The sequence below is a fragment of the Marmota monax genome, unplaced genomic scaffold (genome assembly GCF_021218885.2).
Source record: "Marmota monax isolate L192 unplaced genomic scaffold, Marmota_monax_Labrador192_F-V1.1 WCK01_AAM20220418_F8-fsc00063, whole genome shotgun sequence".
Lineage (NCBI taxonomy): Eukaryota > Metazoa > Chordata > Mammalia > Rodentia > Sciuridae > Marmota > Marmota monax.
Window position 1 is genome coordinate 4,437,478 of NW_026693726.1, and position 15,790 is coordinate 4,453,267.

General features: G+C 36.2%; 1 protein-coding gene across 10 annotated transcripts in view; it reads left to right on the forward strand.

Annotated features, from left to right (window-relative positions):
• Eya1 (EYA transcriptional coactivator and phosphatase 1) overlaps positions 1 to 15,790 on the forward strand; it is a 315,245-nt gene that overhangs the window by 272,767 nt on the left and 26,688 nt on the right. The window lies entirely within an intron of this gene.

A 15,790-nucleotide genomic window follows, 5' to 3' on the forward strand; every position in this document is an offset into this window, starting at 1 on the left:
ATAGCTGGCCGATTTTGAAAGTAACAATGGAATATTATATTTAAAAATAAATAGTTGGAAAAATTAAAGGGATTTTTTTACTATACAGCAATATTTGGCCTTCATGGTGTTTCTGTTTTGCTTTATTTTGGCTGTTGTGGTTCAAAGTTAGATCCCATATGACCCATTGGTAAGGATTAAAATTTGATATCAAGAATCCTAAATATTGCATTTTGTTGATTATCAGAAGCTTCATATTTCTCAATTCTATAATGACTGTTGAGATGTATTTCCTTTAGAACTCAATAGAACTCACGATCCTTGCAAATCCAGTCTGCATTAGGATCTGAGTGTATTAGATCAGATGCTTTTCTGGCTAGTACAGTTGTCTGAAGAATATTTAAGTCAGGCCTCTGCTGTTTGGATTGCTAAGATTTCTTCTCTCTAACTGCTGATGGTTTTATTGGTCAATTGCAATTTTGGGGAAACTTTTGTAATGTTCCATGTGTTATGGGGACTGACAAACACAAGGATCTTGGTAAGCCACATTCTTAAGAATAAAGAATATTGTTTTTTCACATCTCCATTATGAGAAAACATGACTAAAACTACATTTCACTCCCTCCTTAATAGAGACAGTTGTTTATTTAAATCTTGCTGTTAAGCAAGCTTGTGGTAGGGCTGCCAACAGGCATTAATCATCAAGTTGTTGTTTTGCTAGATTTTATAAATGTATGTTATTTCAGACAGGAGAAGAATCTGAAAGATTCAAATAGAACTTTAACTGATCAAAGTTAATTGGCAGCAATTGGCCTTTAAATATTTCCTGATGTTTCCCTTTTCAAAATCAAGCAAAATGCACCTTATTTAATAGATGATCCAAAATCTTTTGAAAAATGCCAGTGTGTGACAGAACTTAAATGCGGTTTGTTCAACATCTGTCCTGTATTTTGATTTCTTTTCATCTGCAATGAATCTACTCACAGACGAATTGGCAACTTCCAGTGCAATAAAATTATTTAAATGTGCTTTATTTTTTTCCATTTCTAAGTGAAATATTGATTTTACACTTAGAAATAAAATGCAAATTTTTTTGCATTTAAAAGTGTCCACTTTTCTCCAGAAAATTACATATAAGGCATTGCTATTTTTAAGGTGGAAATATCCTAAGTGAGTGACGAGTTCAGAATTGCCTTCATAAAAGCTTAATAATCATACTTATTTTCAAAAGCTGTTTCTGATTTATGGTTGTATTTCACTTCGTGAAAAAGCAGCACAAAAAATTCAGTATTTCACTAAATGTTAACATTTCATCCCTAAATTTCCATTTGTTACTAAAGATATAGTAGGCTACTATTTTGCCCTGGGTACAACCCTGTTACTCTTATTGATGTTAATAGGTGTTAATAACACCCATCAAGAAGATATTAACAGTAATTTGCTCTTGTTTTGAAACTTCACCTTCTTAAAAATGCCACAGCTTATCTATACAGTGCCAAAACCGTGTGGTGAAAAAATGAGAAGCTAGTCAAAGTAATAACTTACTATAATATAGACCAAAAATCTTCTAAATGCAGTTTTGGTTTAATATAGATTTTTATTTGTTCAATGGGCATTATTCACACTGAAGTGTATGTTGAGACTAAATTGTCCTTAAACAAATATATATGAAGTAGATGTTTAAAGTTCTAGTTTACAGATGTGGAAATTTTTTTTTTCCTGTAAACCCCTATTAAGAAAAAGAAAAACTTGTGGTCTGTGTATGAGGACTATTTATTATTAAAAGTAAAGTAGAAAGAGGAACAAAGATACATCAACCAAATACATAAAACAATAGTAGGAGAAAGTTTTTAAGCTTCCAGCCTTATAAAAGTTGATTTTAAGTTATTTTACATAAGAGTACTATGAAAGTATCAACAAAAGTAACAGTAAAAGATTCACATGGATTCTGTCTTTGGTCTAGATTTGCATTAAAATTTTAAAATAAAATTGTACTTAAAGTAAACTTAAAAATTATATTTCTTTTCAATCTTTCATTTATATTTTTGTAGTTCAACAAACCTGGGACTGGTCATTGCAAATATAAGTTTCTTTCGAAATAAAAATGTAAAAATATTTCTGGCCAAAATAAGTTTATTGGCGTAATGTTCTTAAGAAAACCAGAAATGTCTCATCAGGCAGAAATGACGGGGTAATGCCTGCTTTCACACACCCATCAGCAGTGTGTGGTGGCAGGGGACATGAATATTTTAATATATTTAAATTGCATATTTTTGAAGGCGTTTAACAATTTCATGGTTAGCTTGGAGTATGATTTCTGAACTCTGATTGTTGACATTTGGCCTTTTTTTCTTCTAAATTCTTAGCTTTTTGCCAGCTACCCCTCTGTGTAACTTGGTTCACTCTTGCTTAATATGATTCTCAATAATGAAATACATTATGTGAGGACTCCCAGTAATATTTGTTGTGTTATCAAAGTGTGTACTTAAAATGGTTATTGGGAATATGATTTAGCAAATTGAGGTTATAATTTTTAAAGAAATTTGGAAGCCAGCCATTGTTGTGTGTGCCTGTAATCCCAGCAGTTCAGGAAGCAAAGGCAGGCGGATTGCAAGTTCAAAGCCAGCATTAGCAACTTAGCAAGGCCCTAAGCAACTTAGTGAGACCCTGTCTCAAATTTTAAAATTTTAAATATAGGCTGGGGATGTGGCTCAGTGCTTAAATGCCCCAGGGTTCAATCCCTGAAGAGAGAGAGAGAGAGAGAGAGAGAGAGAGAGAGAGAGAGAGAGAGATTTAGAAATATCTTAAGTCTAAGAAACACAAAATTTAGCTCATTTTAGTTTTTTTAAAAAAAGTCCTGCTTCACATCTCACTGACTTTTTAAATTAAAAAAAATCATAATCATTAATTTTGTTGACACTTCAGGAAAAGAAAGAAAAAGCAGAAAGTTTATTTTTCTATATAATTAAAAATCTTTGACATGCTAAGGAACATGAGTGACAGGGAGACATAATTATCGTAGGATAAAATAAAATATTTTCTTTCAGCTTAGACAGGTTTAGACCTTATTTCCATAGTGCTTCAGGCTTTCCTATTTCTAAGTCTGACCAGCATCCTACATATCATTTTGCAAAAAAATTCTCCAAGTACAATACAATGATGCTTGTATGGAAGTCATTTTTTATGAATGACAGTATGGAATTGGAGTGTTTTGGGTTTTTGTTTGTTTGTTTGTTTTTGTGGGGTTTTTTGTTGTTTGTTTGTTTATGGGGTTTGGGTTTTTTGTTTGTTAGTTTTCTTTTATTTTCTTTTTATTAGTGTCTTTACTTAAGTATGACTCTTCCTGACTAAAGAAAGAGCTCTTCCTGTTGGATTTTTATTGAAAAGCATCTGCAAACAGTGAAGAAAGTCCTTCAGCAACAATAATGTCTCAGTTTACCCTGCTGCTCATCCTCAATCTGGACTTTTCCATAGTTAAGAGATGGCTGTAAATCTGAATAGACGAAGCTCATATTGAGTTTTCTTTCAGTCTAGCGTTATGGTTGCCATCCTAACTGGTGTAGTTGAGGTGGTGATCTTAAAGAGTGAGTAGGAACCACACCTCTGGTCCCAGGTCACACATTACTCCTGAGGGATCAGGGATGGGAAGTAGTCTGAACCCTGGGAACACACGTGTGTGAAGCTGTCCCATATACTACACCCAGTTAAGAGTGAGGCTATGTTGGAACTCCCTTCTCTGCTCTCCTGGTGCATTGTTTAGTTGGGACAAAGAGAATTCTTTGATGTCAGGATTCACAACAAGAATATTCCCACCCTTTCTGGGTCCTTTCCTCTATAGACTCCCTGTCCCAGCTCTGATTTTTAAGCCTTTGTACTTGGAGCCCCTTGTTTACACCTTTTTCATTAAAAAAAAAAAAATGGCATGGGGCAGAAGGTTCTGGTCTCAGTTGGATGAATCAAGGCCAAGGAGAGGAGATTGTGGACAGTGTCTAGGTAAAACCATCATTTCCAAATAGTAAGGTCCAATGATTTTCCTTGTAAAGCAAAGAAATGCACCTTAGTCTTTAAAATTGCAATACTTTATTACTCTAAAACTGAGATTATTATTGATTAATTTTTTAAATCTGTCTTACTTAGAGATTTATGTTTAGGAAAAAACATCTTCAAAATATCAGTTATGCCAATATTAAGTGATTTCAAGTATAGCACACTGTACTATCTAATAATACTTGTGCTCTACAAAGTATAAAATATTTAAACTAATTCAGAAGTTGATTTTTTAATTGAATAAATATAATTCACCTAGAAAATGCTTTACCTCCTATAAACAAAGAGGAAACTCTTTTGTTTTATGAGTGCTGGTAAGGAAGATGCTATAGGAAAGGCTCAAGCTGACCTCAGCTTTCATACCCTTCCGTGAGCCAAAAATAACTCTATGAAAGTGTGTGGGCATATCAATAATTACAGCCTAAACATGAATGTTCCTCTACGCAAACAACCATGCATATACACCCCCCAATCCACTTCTCATTTTCAGCTCTGTTACATAAGCTGTAGCATGTTTGTTTATTTTCTCCTATGAATTCAAAAACTAGAAGGGATTACATTTTTAAAATCCTGGCAACATACTTTTTAATATTCTTATACATGTTGACTATTAAAGAAGTTTTTTTTAATTGAACTCTTATATTGTCTTAGAATAGAATACCAATTTGTGTTTCCTTCCACATAGAAGACATAGAGTTGAATTTGCCTTCCTGTGTCTCCAGCTATTGTATGCTCAGCCTAGCGAGAAAAAGAAGCTTTTCAAGCAACAAATGATGAGTAGACATAATAAATTGTATTGAATTTAGCTGCATTGCAATTGATGGCCAAGAAAGAAGCATAGCCTGTATTTTATTTATTATCATTACTAATAGATAATTTTTATTTTCTTCCTATTTCTTCATCATTTCTCATAAGATCTTTTACTTTTACCTTTATCTGAAGTTAGAAATATGACTGTGAAAATATTATACAATTCCATAATTTGATATCAGAAAATTAGGAGTCAAAATCTAGAGTAGTTTAATACAAGACACTTACCTTATGTCAATAGCCAGCATTGAACTTAGCAGTAAGATAATATGGACAAATTGCCACTAAAATGGAAACAAAATAAGAATATTTTCTGTCAGTGCTGCTATTCAGCACTGTTCTGGAAAGTTTGAGAAGTATAGTAGGACATGAACTATAATTAATGAAATGAAAGAGATTGACATTTTTGGTTTTGATAAGCAATTTATGTACATAGAAAACTGAGAAGAATCAGCTAGAATAGTCCTAGAATAATAGAATAGTCTATTATAATAGGCTTCACAAATATTAAACAATACAAAAATACATCTACAACTGAATAGTCTTCCTATATTAGAATTCTAACACCTCAAAAAATTAAGCTATAAAATAGCAGCAGTATCTATAACACAAATTCAAACAAAAATAAGGAGTAAACTATATGAAAGGTATTTATAAGAAATAGGTAAATAAAACCAGAACATCTTACTACAGATACAGGAGAAGTTTGACTAAATGCACCTTCTTTCCTATTCTTTTTCACGATAGAACAATATTGTTCTAAGTTCTGTTTGTAAGGATAGGCAGAAGTACTTAGAAATTTTTGACAAAAATGTGATAGGTGCGCATCTGTCTCAACCAATTATTAAAATGTTTTATATTCTACAATGAAACATAGATTTATGGCCCAACATTGACATTGGACTGGCTATCAGGGCATAGACCCAACCTGCGGAAAAATTTTGTATGTGTTCAGTTAAATCTAACAAAAGTAAAGGAGTGGATTATTCAATGCTTATAGTAAAATAGGTAAATTAAAGAGTTAAAATATAAAAGGATAAAACACAAGGATAAAATATAAGTAAATCAGAATTTTTGGAGGGTCATTGGATGATAAGCTTTGAAAGCCTAAAAATGGTTGATACACATGTAGGAATTTGTATCAACGAGAAATAAAGGCAAGTATTTATAAAAAGAAACAGCTCTAATTATGGAATTCTGATTATTGGTTTGTTTCCTGATGTGGGTATTGGTTGAACCCATGTGTTTAGTTTGTAATAATTCCTTAAACAGTATTTTTTTAGTAAAAAGTTACTTTTAAAAAGTACTATTTTGAAGAATAAGAGTGTGAGTGGAGAAGAGGACCATATAAATGTTGTTTGCTCTCAGTTCTGTCAAAAATTATATGTGCTATATAGTATATTCATTACTTTAACTCTATCATGGTACCTGGCCTATAGAAGGCACTCATTAAATATATATTGAATAAAAAAATGGCTGCACATGGAAAGATAACCCCCCAGAATGTTAACATTGATGATGTCTGGAATTTGGGGTTTTATCATTTTCATGTTTGTTCTTTTGCATATATTTCAAATTCTCTATAACATTCCCTTATTCCTTCTATAATCAGTAAAGAAAACAAATGTTATTTTAATAGCCACAGGTAATATTAAGAGACAAAACTGAGCAAAATATTTGTAGGTAATAAAACAAAAACTATGATTATAGCAATTTACTAAGAAAAATAGATGAGAGACCCTGAGTTCTATCCCTGGTATCCCCAAAAAATAAAATAAAAATAAATAGCTTAGAAAAAGAAATGAGCAGAATCCATAAACAGACACTTTGCAAGAGAAAAGCATTCTCATTATCAACTATAGGAAGACAGGAAACCTATTGGACTTCACATACAGTCATCAGAATTGTCAGGTCAGAGTCAGTGTTCAGCCCCTTGCCCATCAAATTGGCAAAGATTTAAAATCAGCACAGTTTACAGTGTGGTAAAAATGAACACTATGTGCATTGCTAATACATATTGATAACACGGTTTCAGAAAAGCAGTTTAATGACATGTATTGACAACCTTAATATGCTGATCCTTTTGCTCAGGAATTTTACCTGTGGTATCTGTTCTAAGGTCATAGAGGGCTGGGGGCATAGCTCAGTGGTGGAGCATGTACTCTGCATACACATGACCCTGATTTCAACCCCCAATACCACCATCAAACACACTTTATATATATTTGTAGGCAATAAATAAATATTATATATACATATATATGTATATATAAAATGCAGAGACAGAGTTGCAGAAAGATAACCATCAATGCTCAGAGTTTTGCATACATTATTCCACTTGGGATCCTGATGTCTCTATGATAGTCACACTCTTTATTAGCTGGTTTATGGAGGAGTTGTGAAGCTTGGGTAGTTAAAACAAAACCTAAGCCCACATAGCTACAAAGTGGCAGATTCTTACTCTAGTCCCATGCTCTCCAGAAATCCAGTCAATCCTTCCCTATATCTCCTTACTGTGTCTTTACCACTAATATGTGGAGAGATTTTAAATATCCAGTAATGGATTAATAGTGAAATAAATTATAGTACACCCTCATTTAAAATTATTTTAAAACTTTACTCTTTGTAGGGAAAATACTCATGATCAATTTCAAGTTTTAAAAATTAGCTGTAAAATACAGGTTAACCAGCTTTAGTGTTAAAATTTGTGACATCAAAAAACTAGAGGGAAGTATATTTTTAAAAACTACTGTGATCTAACTTCAAGTTTAAAAATAAGCAGTGTATAAAACACAGTGTATGATCCTGATCTCAGTGTCTATGATATATGAAAGGCAACTATACTCAAAAGTTATCAGTGGTTATTTCTAAATGATGGAATCATAAATGCTATTTCTCTGTGATGTTTTAAAACTCAGGTAGACATGGCATCTTGCAGTCTCTTTATAATTTTGTTGTTCCTCTTTTTTCTTTCAATAGTCAATACCTATTTATCACATAGCTGGGAGACTGATGGCACCCCACAGGGGAAAGAGTGTGAGTGGAGAAGAGGACCTAAGATTGAATTGTTGGCATTCTAACAATTAGAAATGGGACCAAGAAGAGCTTTCAAGAAAAAAATAAATTGTAGAGACTAGTAGTGAGGTAGGCAGAAAAATATGTGGTATCCCTAAATCCTCATGAGTAGGGTTTCAAGAATGAGAGAATGGAGTGTTACTGTGTCACATGAAGCCAGAGTTGCATAAGATGAGGACAAGAAGGGAATGTTGGGCTGGCTAGATATTAGGTGTTCGTGACTCTCATTTGCAGCTCTGCTGTGAAGCAGGAAGACACTGAGAATGGAGTGGACTGGGGAGGGGAGAAGGGGTGGCCAAGAGACAGGAAGTGGGAGAGTTTCCATAGTGAGGCACAGGGATGGGGTGGTGTACCCAGGGGATCCAGGATCAAGTGGGGGGGGTAGTTTTTAAATAGAAGATCTTTAATTTGGATTTCAGTGGGAATGATTCAGTAGAAAGGAAAAGAGGATGTGGCAAAGTTGGAGTAGCCACAGGAGTGAAGTACTGGAGTGGAAATAGAGGGGGGAACCAGAGCACAGGTCCTCGTGTTGGTCTCGATAAGAAGCAGGGCAGGGTCTTTAGGTGCAGTTAGAGGCAGGGAGGACAAGTCCACTCTGGCTGCAGAAACCCTTGCCATGCTACACTGTGATTTTGTGTCTGCCTCTCTCTGTCCTCTACTAGCAAATCTCATGAGACCAGGGGCCATGACTTGTCCACTTGAATCCTGAGCTCCTAATACAGGGTTTGGCATATCAGAAGCACACATATGAGTTCTTTATTTTCTTTTCACATTTTTCAAGTTAATAGTCTATAGTGAGCACTACTACAATTTGCAAAAGTTATTTTTTTAAAGAGAATGAAGATTAATCACAATCTTAAGACCCATGACCTTGTCTAACATGATACACTTAGATATCATCCTTTTTAAAGTGATATTTTCAAAATTCTTAATGTCAAATCACAATCCGTGTGGAAGAGGTGTGATGTAAAGTGATACACAGGGCGGTTCTAGTTTGAAGTAAAAAAAAAAAAAAAAGGAAAGTATATACATCAAAACAAAGGCAAGATGTTTTTCTACATTAAAAATATTTTTAAAAAATTCTATAATAAAAACTAATTTATTTCAATAATGGGATGAAAGTTTTCTTTCTACTTTCTATTTTATATAGTTAATATTTCTTTTATTATTACTAACACATGTTAAATGTACAAATTCCTGGGCTTTACGGTGATGTTTTCAGACACGAACACAGCACACATTGATTGTAAGTATTCACCCTTCTTTTACACTCGTCCCCACACCAACCTTGGAACCTCAGTATTTCTAAAATTTATGAGAACATTGGATATAATCCTGACTCTCTTCCAGCCTGACTCAAAGACCTATATTTATGTAGGTGCTTATCTTAACCATCCTTGAGGTGCCAGGGGTTGAACTCGTGAATTCATTCACTTGTGAGGGCTCCTCACCTTCAGGTCTGTGACACTGGGTGATGACACACACCTCATGGGTCTGTGTGAGGGTTACTGAGTTAATGTGTGAGATGCACAGAGGTAGCCTGACACCTGGGAAATAGTAAGGATGCCTCCGCTACTGTTACAGCTTATGAGTATTTCTTGCATCAAGAGCCTTGGGCAAAGAACTATATGCCTGAGGAGGGAGAAATGGGAGTGATTTAAGGAGGGCAGGGGAATGAAGGGCATGAGACAATAAGTGGTTTTCTGCCAAAATTTCCATGTAGAATCCCAACAGAAATCATAAACACCAAAAAAAAAAAAAAAAAGAAGAAGAAGAAGAAATTGCTGGTGGTTAGTTTGCAGATGCCACTGGGAAGTTTCCTTTTACTTGTTGTTTTCCCACCTCCTGTTTTGAAGGATGGCTCAAGGAATTTGCTGGGGGGTGAGGGTGTGCAGCATGGAGCAGAGCCTTGTGGTGTGTGAAGTCACTCAGCCAAACAGAGCATCCTTCCCCTATAGATGCAACCCCAAGGTAGCAGGCCCAGGGAACCAACCAGCTCAGGCTTCTGGCCCCTCTGACTTTGGGAATAGGCAGGAGGGCCACAGACCTTAGGGACAGTCTTCTCGTGTCAGCAAAAAAACATCAACTTTGATTCTCCATCAACACTGTGAATTCAATCTTATCATTATCTCCAGTTTACACATGTGGGAAATTGAAGCAGAGTGACTTTTACTCAAAGCCACCATTAGGTAATGCTAAAGCTGAGGTTGAAACTTGGGTTACTTTTTGCAAATATCTTTGCATGAAACCTTTCCAGTTGTGTGTTCCAGAATCTGGCAATTCCTACTGAGCAGCAGGAAGTGAGTGAATAGCGTGTGAGTATTGTTGCACAATGATGCGGTAGAACACAGCCCCCCAAAATGGACAATGCTTCTTTGAAAGCTTTGTTTCTTGCTGTGTTCTGCAAACCTAAAAATCACAGTTGTTCAAGCAACCCCAGATCTATTTTGGATTTGTTGACAGGTCAGTAAACAGGCAGACACAAATTCCTGTTGTTGAATAGGCAGAAACCACTATTTTAGCAGCTTCTGCATTGCAGATAAAGAGCTGCTTTGCTGTGTAAACCGACCCATGCTAACTCCATTCTGCACACTTGCTGGGCATGGAAGAGAAGCCATGAAATATATATATTCTCTGCCCTTAAGAAGCCCAGATATTGGGTGGAGACAGAAAAGTGTAAGACAACTATCTCACTATGTGATATCTACAATGGTGGGTGGAGATACATATGGAAGTTAGCAGAGTCCAAACGCAGATTGGCTGGCTCAGCCTGGGAGAGAGGTGGCAAGGCCGAAAGAAGAAATCACCATGCTCCCAGGGAGTAACACTGAGCATGAAAGAGCATGGTGTTTGGGGACAGAATTTGAGTAAGTGTAAAGCAGAGCACACACAGCACCTGGGAGACAGAGCCTCACAAGGTGACAGGAGCCGGATCATGAAAGGTTTTGTATATTCCACTTAGGAAATTGGACTTTACATTGAGCCAAGAGTAATCATTAAAAAATTTTTAGCACTAACATGGAACTGAATTCTATTGTGAAGTTAGATGTTGATAATCTAGGTGAGAAATCACCAAGCTTCTTTGGGGGAACAGAGACCAGGGGCAGTTGGGAGAGCTGTTAAAGTGGTCTGACTGGGATCTGAGGATATATTCATTATAAAGGGCAGGGCAACGTGAATCTTAGTTCCTAGCCTGAGAAATAAGGCAGAGACAGAAAATCCAGGAGAATGGGCTGGCCTAGGAAGGAAGATGTATATTTGGGTTTGTGATACTGAATTTGTGGTGTGTGTGTTGAACATATAAGTGGAGTCCATCAAGCAGTTGGATATGTAGATCTGAAGCTCAGGAGAGAGAACTGAGCAGGAAGCTCTATTTTATCACTCATGAAATCAATTATGATTTCCCAGGAAGCATGTACTGCACAAAAAAGAAAAGTTATCTTGGAGCAGGGGATCCCTTTCTTAAATTTCTGCTGGAAACACAGAATCTGAATAAATTTAGAAAAATTCCTGATTCAGAAATTTAAATGATTTAGGTAAGTCCAAGTTAGCCATTCCAAGTAGTAATTATTCTGTCAGACTGTTAGTTAATTTGTGCAGGCTGAGAAGAGAGAATGCTTCAGAGGTGCAGAGACCCAGATTCAGTCCTTGCTTCCTCCTAAGGTGTGACCTTCCCATTGTCAGCTCTGAGCCTCAGACAGGGTGACAGGGATGCTGTGAAATTAGGAAACAACAGAATCAGAAGCCACAGCTTAGTACCTGCCACACAACCCTGCACACACACAGCAGTCAATGGAGTGCATTCCGTTCTTGTTAAATGAAAATGTCACTTTTTCAGCAGTGAGCTGAATGGCCGTCAGTTTATTTATAAATCCCATGAAATTGACCTGTCAGTGTCACCTATGACGGGCTTTTAGTTTAGATCTTTGATTTTGACAGGTGCTTGCTAATCGTCAGTTGGGAGTCCCTACTTTGTAAAGCCAGAGTTTACTTCATAGGAAGTTTGCTTAGTAGAAAAAGCAATTCAAGGTGCTTTTTTTTTTTTAAGATTGAATAGTGCAAAAGAAGGTCTGTAACTTCAACTTCCCCCAAATGTGTTTAAGTTGCCGTCCCAGGAGGCGTCTCCCATTTCAGTGCAGTTACAATAGCCCCTCTATCTGGGCTGCACTCAGCATTCTAACAGCATTTCCAAGGAAAGGCTTCCTGAACCCAGGATTCTGCTCACTGCTAATTCTGTGCTGCTGCTTTGTAAGGCAGGTGGAGGGGTTGGAGCATGGGGAAGGGATGTTGCTGTTGAGCAGTATTATTTTGTAAACTCTTGGCCTTTTGGGGTATAACTGAGTAAAAAGTATCTCCTAATGTTGGAATTTTGTCAGAAAGTTAAAGGGAAATCAGGTCTAAGAGGTCACCCCCTTTCAGCTGGTGGGAACTAGTTGTCATAGGCTCCTTAATACAGTCGCACTGGTCTTGGAGATAAGATGTTTCAATCAACCAAAAATAATAAGCGCTTGGAAAATGAACAGTGCAAAGACATGCTTAGCTCATATGCTGTAACGTGTAGTAGTTTGGTGAAATAAGAATATTTTTTCTTTTTAATGGAGCAACTAAAACATTTACTTTAAAATATAAGAAAAATAATTTAAATTGTAGGGGACCAAGATGAATATTTATATTTCACATCCACATGCCTAGTCCATGATCTTAAGCAGAAGTCGTCTTCATAATTGGCCATGCGAGACCTTATGGAAACCTGGAAACCGACAAGTGGGACTATTCCCAAATCCAAAGGAAAATGTAAAACATTAAGTTGAAGTAAGAAACAAATGAATTCTGTAAAGCTATCCTTAGAGATAATGGTAAATAAGATGAAGATGATCTATTCTCAGGGAGCTTACAATCTGGTCAGGTCAGGGATGGGGGGATGCAAATAAGTGAAACAGCAGAGTCAACTCAGAGGCCTGCAAGCAAACTGAAAACGATGAGGGTATCAGAAGAACCCTAACAGGAACCAGCATAGCTGCATGGGGTGGACTTTAGAGAGGAGAGTATTCTGAGCAAGAGATATATAATTAACAAGACTGAGAGAGCTGAGTAATTAAAAAATCTCAGTTAAGAATACACCAAAGATAGACTAAGGAGATAAATGAATGTCATAAATCTGCCCAAGCATATTCATTATAGTAGTCATTTACTTAAGCATTTATAGAGCAACAACCATGCACAAGTACTACTTTTATTTGAAATATGATTTCAAGAAGAAGTAAAACAGTTTCTGCCCTACTAAAGTTAACAGTCCAAGAAAATATTGAAAACTGTGCATCAGCCATTGCTTACCTAAAAGAAAATATGAAACATGCACAAAATGGAATAGTATACAACAATTTGGAAGAATAATATAGGTCATTCATTAATTGATATTAAAAGGTGTTTTACAAATTGTTGAGGGGAAGGGGAAAGTAATTAAAACACATGTATCTGGTTTTATCTGCTTTTTTGCCTATTTCTCCTATAACAATGTGAGCTCTGTAATAAACTCCAGAGCCTGAATAAATGAGTGAACAGGAGGATGGGAAGGACAAGGATTTTACCTGTGGTTATTTCTAAGGACTGGAATTGGAGTTGATTTTTTTAACATATTTTTCACTACTGTATGAATTTTCTACCTGAATGTATATCATTTTATAATCTGGCAAAATAGTAAATGTATTTTTACAAAATTACTCATTTTTAACACTTTGATAGAATCCAGTAGCTTTATCAATGAACTTCGGATGGGGTCCTTATTCTTTCCTAATCCAATCCTGTCAACCAGATAATCTGGACGGCTTCATTCAGTGACATCTGTGTGCTTGGCCCAGTGTTGGGAAATAAGCTGGGAGAAAAAGATACATACGAGATGTTCTCTTCCTTTGAAGAGCTTTTTGTCCTGGAGGGCAAAGAAATGATCTATATATGTCTCCATGGACTTATCCATCAAATGCAGAGTTTTAGGGGGAATTGGAAAGAATATGTGACATGTGACATGTGGCACAGGTGCCTGACCCCTTGAGGGCTATCAATATTGGAAGCTACTATTATTTAAGCAGTGGGTTGTGGAGATGTCAGCAGTAGAGACAAGAAAGAAATCAGTGTGAGCTTCACCAAGGAGCATTCCCTGGGAAATAGAAAGGAAGGAGAAGGCATTCTAGCAAGCAGCAGATACACCCAGTGTCTGGGGAAGGCAGGGAGTAAGAGGCCAAGCCAGTTGACACTAGCATGGTGGAGCAAGTGGTTCCTGGTGGGATAGAATGGCATTTGCAAGGTTAAGACTCTTTGGAGAGGCCCTCAAGTGTTCAGTTGTGTTGGAATGTATTGTATCTAATTCAGTTTTTACTAATGCATCTATTGAGAGAGAAACAGAAGTGAGATGCATTAACTGCCTCTACCCCAAGCAGATTAGACTTCATACTGGAGATGGTATAAATGTGTCTGAAAGTTGCTACCCTAGGTGGGTTGAAAGGAGAATGGGGTTTGCAAGCATTCTAGTACCTTCCCTGGGAGAAAATCATAGTCACCTGTACCCTGTCTCTTCAGCCCTTCCCAAATGGATAAAGCCTTCAGAGCAAGATCTGCATTTCATTTATTTTTGTGTGATTAGTGCCTGGAATCTAAATAGGTATTCATCATTAGTTGAATGCTTGACAAAATGAATTTTAAAAATACAGGATATGTGTCCTATATTTTTCTAGTATTGACACAATATTTAACATGTATAATATTCATACCATATTAATGATATATAATATTCTCCTGAATAGCATATAAACAAAACATGAAATTTCACTTTCAAGAAGAGGAGGTGGTTCTATAGAGACTGAAAAATATAAGTATGGATAACATTTCTCCCTAGTTCTCCTTTCAGGCAACCAAACTCCATTTCCTGTTTTAATGGCTAATGATTCAAGGCACACCAGGGCTCCTCATGCACAAGGAAATTGATCTGATAGGACTGTTCCCACCAAAATTTTTTCTTACCTGAAGTCTGTGTTATATAAAAGAAGATTCAGAAGGGATGATGTGAGCAGTAGAATTCAGCCCCATTGACACTTGGAAGACAGAGGAATATTATGAGTACAGCAGTGGCCCTCAGAGGTCCTCCCTTCCCCCTGCAGGGGTTCTCAGTGAGGGGAGGTGATGATGGAACCTTCCGGTAGCTCATAGGGAACCTTTTTTCCTTTTCTTTCTTTCAAGTGCCTATGTCCGGTTCTGCATATTTTTCTTTCTGGAGTCAGTAATAATTACATGGCAGGGAAAATTGGCTTGGAAAATCTTTATGAACTTATCGACTAAGGATGTCATAGAGGCTGATTTATTCTGAGCTACACATTATTTTATACACTGAGTATTTCTTACAATTATAAAATTATCTGTGTTAAGTTAACTACAGTTGATAAATTAATCTCTTTTCAACATTCAAACCTTGAACTCCACCCTCACCACTGCAAAAAAGAAAGACAAAAAATCTTGAAAACCCAAGCACTTAACAAGGTTAATTATGTGAAAATACTTCTTTTGAAATTCTGTCAGCCTAGTGTTTGCAGTTAAATAATGATAAATTTGGAACAATGATACACTGGAATTTCTATTTGTTGCAAATATCTAGAAAGACTAAAAAGAAAACTTTCAGATATGACCTAGTTTGTATTATAGCTTAAGTTCATTATTTTATATATGCACAAAACAAATATTTCTATCTAAATTAGAGCTTCTAGGTAAATATTTTGTAGGCAAACTGTTATGCGATTCGTTGTCCTCTAATGGCAATGAGGGCTAAGTGACTGCAGAAGAGGATAGATCAAGAGGTCTCCTGATTTGGATATTTTTTTCATGCTCTGGCAGC